Consider the following 6,000-nt stretch of genomic DNA (forward strand, 5'->3'; position numbering starts at 1 on the left):
TCCGAATTTGAGGTATGTGGATGTGCGGCGCAAGATATCAAGGGTCGGCGGGCGCTGTCCGCGGACGCTCTCGCGGCCGTATAGGGGCCGAATTTGCCAAGTCCGATTGTAGATGCTCTTATAGGGAGTTAATGGAAGGTGGAGAACTGGAGACAGCAGCAACCATGTGGAGTAAGCCAAATGTTCTTGATAGTGTCAAAAGGCGGTGTAGATCCAACTAAATTTTAAACTTTGACTTATATTAGGACAAAAGATAGAAGTGCACTTGTTCCGGACGGAGGGAGTACTGGCTACTGATGCTAGGGTAGCATCCCCATGTGTATATATGAATATTCTTGATTGATAGTGTCGGTTTTGGGTAGATATAAATGAGCTAAAATATAGCAATACTTGCACATTATCGAATTTCTTGTAGATTGCTGCATACTTGCACAACAAGCAATTGGGATGTACTACTAATATCGAAGGAGGCCAAATGATGGATGTCTACACAGGAACTCAAATGGTCAAAAGCCCACCCACCATCCAGGGTATAGACCAAGGAAGCTGCTATTGGACTGCTCGCTCAATGCCGCTTATTACTGGGATCTTCTCTCCACACCAAACGTGATAAAGCTTTGCTCTTGGCTTGCTTCAGAAACCTTGATGATCTAGTACTCTGCATCTACTCCCTCTGTTCCTAAATACTCCTATTTAGAAACGGAGGTAGTAGTAAACTGACTGGAAAGATACTAACTGCCTGTACAAAAGGCTATCTAGCTAGGTCTAGGATCAGTCAAATTCAAATAGTTGACTGCAAATTATGGAGTAACAATTTGTTTTTTGAATGAACTTCTTACTGGAGGAGACAGAGTCTTCGACTTGCGTGAAGTAAAGTATATATAGTTTCCTGCTAACCTTCTCTGCTTTCAAGACTACGAGCTTCTGATCTGCAAACGCACAACAAGTTGTCTAGTTAGGCCATTTCCTCCTGTGAGAAAGAACCTGAATGTTGTGGAGTAACTGTTGCAAAAATACACTCACAGAACTGATAGAAAAAAATGTAATGGATGCAACCTCAGAAAGTTTTGAAGCTTGTGCAAGTGTCAACACTGGATTCCTGCCTAGCTTCAGGCTTGAAGCGCAAGCTCGTGGTAATAAGAGGTGATCTTACTCTTGCGTTCATCTTCCTTACTAACACGAGCTTAATATGGTTCGTGGCATCTCTCAGATGTGCCGCTTCACTTCCCTTATCATTTACTCCCCCCTAATCAAAATATAAGACCTTTTTAGGCTAGTTTAGCCTAAAAACGTCTTATATTTTCGTACGGAGGTAGTAGTGCCGGTTTGACAAAGACAGTTTGTGTACCATGAGTTTTTTTTTTCGAAACGGATTTTGTGTACCATGAGTGATGAAAACAAAGTTCCAAAAGGCCCGACACATATGTTTCAGGACTCAACAACACACAATGCCGTACCTCTTTTTTTTCTTTTTCTTTTTTACGGGGAATGCCGTACCTCTTATTAACACGAGATGAACCAAGTTCTATGGTGGCTACATGACTCCGCAAACTTGAGAGTACTCATTGTTTCACCAAAAGCACCGCCCTCATGATTCACAAGCACAAACACAGAGAACAACAAATGGATGGCAATGTTGGCATTCTTGACGAAACAAAGCCATAAATCTTGAGAGATTTTGTGTACACCTGAGACATGTTGCAGCACTTGCGTTAGCTTACTATTTCGGTATGGAACGTGTGACACTTCTAGGCTAGTGCAGATGATGATTTGTTCAGTCAGCCAGTCTTTCTCACAATGTCAGCCAGAGAAACGAACCCAGCAACGGCGGTCCTGGATAGCAAGGAGCTCTCGCCAAAGCCTTCTTGACGTTGACGGGGAGGTAGCTCCGGGCGGCGGCGGCAAATCCTTGGGTCACCCGCCTCCATGTTCGGTCCGTCGTTGGCCGGTGTTGGCGGAGGGCAAGTGCACGGCATCAGTGGATGTCGACCTCCATTGCTGTTAGCAGGATGGGAGAGGGAGTGGCGGCTTCCAGATCACTTGCGTGAGGTTTCCGGTTCGAGGAGAAAAATCGAGGCAGGCAGGAGGTGGACGAAGCGAAACGGTTTATAAGGGGAGAGGAAACGATATTCTTTTTTTAGGTTGTACCAATTTCTATCCATTTCCGCAACAAAATAATTTTGAACGGAGAGAATAGTATAAAGTTGAAAATTACAATACATGGATCACTTTAAACAGCACTAGAGAGGACAATCGTATTGGCACATAAGAAAAAACACCCGGTATAAAAGAATTTTATGGGTACAACTTTGAGGGAGTTGACCCCTGAACGCCTGACCAAATCGTCATCGTCCACCATCCACCAGCCACGGTGTTGATGTCATCATCGGAAGAGAAAATAGACACCATGCATCGATAAACCGTCGAAGCACCATTAATATTGCATCACTGCTTTGTGAGCCGTAGAAAGCGCCACCATGGACGGCGAAGCGCATATCAATGTGGCGCATTGGTCGGGGTTCAACCCTATGCTTCTTGGTCCTCCACTAGTAGAAAACAGGGCTATGGTCCAGGCCGGCTCAGCCCATTAGTCCCGGTTCAGTGTAGAACCGGGACCAATGTGGGCATTGGTCCCGGTTTGTGAGCTCAGGGGGCCGGCCGGGCCACGTGGGCCATTGGTCCCAGTTCGTCTGAACCTTTTGGTCCCGGTTGGTGGGACGAACCAGGACCAATGGGCCTCGCTCCTGGCCCACCACCATTGGTCCCGGTTGGTGGCTTGAACCGGGACCAAAGGCTCCCCTTTAGTCTCGGTTCATGCCACCAACCGGGACCAATGAGGTGCCTATATATACCCCCTCGCGCAAGAGTAGAGCACAGTGCTCTATTTTTTCTGGCCGAGGGGGAGAGGGCTTTGTGGTGCTCTAGCTCACCTCCTATGCACATGAGGTGTTCGATGAAATGCCCGAGCCACACTACTTAAGCTTTCTCCTCTCGAAGCTCGACCTCCAAGCTCCATTTTCCTCGAGATTTGTACACTTCTATTAATTTGGACACTTAATTATATATAATGCACACAGATGAACCGGCAATGGATGTACGGTAACAGACACACCCGCGAGTACATTAAGGGCGTGCATGAGTTTCTCGATGCGGCTGAGGCAAACAAGCAGAATGGTTTTATGTGTTGTCCATGCACTGAATGTGGGAATACAAGGTCTTACTCTAACCGGAAGATCCTTCACTCCCACCTGCTTTACAAGGGTTTCATGCCACACTATAATGTTTGGACGAGGCACGGAGAAATATGGGTTATGATGGAAGACGGCGAAGAAGAAGAGTACGATGACAACTATGTGCCCCCTGAATACGGTGATGCTGCAACGGGGGGAGCTGGTGAAGATCAAGAGGAACCAGACGATGTGCCCAATGATGCTGCCATGGGTGAAGCTGCTGAAGATCAAGAGGAACCAGACGATGTGCCCGATGATGATGATCTCCGCCGGGTCATTGTCGATGCAAGGACGCAATGCATTAGTCAAAAGGAGAAGCTGAAGTTCGATCGCATGTTAGAGGATCACAAAAAAGGGTTATACCCCAATTGCAAAGATGGCAACACAAAGCTCGGTACCGTACTGGAATTGCTACAGTGGAAGGCAGAGAATGCTGTGGCTGACAAAGGATTTGAGAAGCTACTGAAAATATTGAAGAAGAAGCTTCCAAAGGATAACGAATTGCCCGACAGTACATACGCCGCAAAGAAGGTCGTATGCCCTCTAGGAGTGGAGGTGGAGAAGATACATGCATGCCCTAATGACTGCATCCTCTACCGCGGTGCATACAAGGATCTGAACGCATGCCCGGTATGCGGTGCGTTGAGGTATAAGATCAGACGAGATGACCCTGGTGATGTTGACGGCGAGCCCCTCAGGAAGAGGGTTCCTGCGAAGGTGATGTGGTATGCTCCTATAATACCACGGTTGAAACGTCTGTTCAGAAACGAAGAGCATGCCAAGTTGATGCGATGGCACAGTGAGAACCGAAAGAAAGATGAGAAGTTGAGAGCACCCGCTGACGGGTCGCAGTGGAGAAAAATCGAGAGAAAGTACTGGGATGAGTTTGCAAAGGACCCAAGGAATGTATGGTTTGCTTTAAGCGCGGATGGCATTAATCCTTCCGGGGAGCAGAGCAGCAATCACAACACCTGGCCCGTGACTCTATGTATGTATAACCTTCCTCCTTGGATGTGCATGAAGCGGAAGTTCATTATGATGCCAGTTCTCATCCAAGGCCCTAAGCAACCCGGCAACGAAATTGATGTGTACCTAAGGCCATTAGTTGAAGAACTTTTACAGCTGTGGAATGGAAACGGTGTACGTACGTGGGATGAGCACAGACAGGAGGAATTTAACCTTAAGGCGTTGCTGTTCGTGACCATCAACGATTGGCCCGCTCTCAGTAACCTTTCAGGACAGACAAATAAAGGATACCACGCATGCACGCACTGTTTAGATGACACTGAAAGTATATACCTTGACAAATGCAGGAAGAATGTGTACCTGGGCCATCGTCGATTTCTTCCGACCAACCATCAATGTCGAAAGAAAGGCAAGCATTTCAAAGGCGAGGCAGATCACCGGAAGAAGCCCGCCATGCGCACCGGTGATCACGTGCTTGCTATGGTCAATGATTTACACTACGTAATCTTTGGAAAGGGTCCCGGTGGACTAGCTGTTCCGAATGACGCTGAGGGACACGCACCCATGTGGAAGAAGAAATCTATATTTTGGGACCTACCCTACTGGAAAGACCTAGAGGTCCGCTCCTCAATCGACGTGATGCACGTGACGAAGAACCTTTGCGTGAACCTGCTAGGCTTCTTGGGCGTGTATGGGAAGACAAAAGATACACCTGAGGCACGAGAGGACCTGCAACGTTTGCACGAAAAAGATGGCATGCCTCCGAAGCAGTATAAAGGTCCTGCCAGCTATGCTCTTATGAAAGAAGAGAAAGAAATCTTCTTTGAATGCCTGCTCAGTATGAAGGTCACGACTGGCTTCTCGTCGAATATAAAGGGAATGATAAATATGCCAGAGAAAAAGTTTTAGAACCTAAAGTCTCATGACTGCCACGTGATTATGACGCAACTGCTTCCGGTTGCATTGAGGGGGCTTCTACCGGAAAACGTCCGATTAGCCATTGTGAAGCTATGTGCATTCCTCAATGCAATCTCTCAGAAGGTGATCGATCCAGAAATCGTACCAAGGCTAAGGAGTGATGTGGCGCGATGTCTTGTCAGTTTCGAGCTGGTGTTCCCACCATCCTTCTTCAATATCATGACGCACGTCCTAGTTCATCTAGTCGACGAGATTGTCATCCTGGGGCCCGTATTTCTACATAATATGTTCCCCTTTGAGAGGTTCATGGGAGTCCTAAAGAAATATGTCTGTAACCGCGCTAGGCCAGAAGGAAGCATCTCCATGGGCCATCAAACAGAGGATGTTATCGGGTTTTGTGTTGACTTCATTCCTGGCCTTAACAAGATAGGTCTCCCTAAATCATGGTATGAGGGGAGACTGACTGGAAAAAGCACTCTTGGAAGAGACTCAATAATATGCAGGGACGGATATTCTTGGTCTCAAGCACACTACACAGTTCTACAGAACTCTACCTTGGTGACCCCGTATGTCGATGAATACAAGAACAGTCTGCGCTCCAAACACCCGGAGCAGTGCGTCGACTGGATTACATGTGAACACATCAGGACTTTCAGCAGTTGGTTGGAAACACGTCTCAGAGGTGACAACACTGTTTGTGATGAGTTGTACTTGTTGTCTAGGGGACCATCTTTGACTGTATTGACTTACAAAGGATACGAGATAAATGGGAATACATTTTACATGATCGCCCAAGATCAAAAGAGCACCAACCAAAACAGCGGTGTCTGCTTTGATGCAGCAACCGAGAGCGGAAAGGACACATATTATGGTTACATAGTGGACA

The sequence above is a fragment of the Triticum urartu genome, chromosome 4 (assembly GCF_003073215.2).
Source record: "Triticum urartu cultivar G1812 chromosome 4, Tu2.1, whole genome shotgun sequence".
NCBI lineage: Eukaryota > Viridiplantae > Streptophyta > Magnoliopsida > Poales > Poaceae > Triticum > Triticum urartu.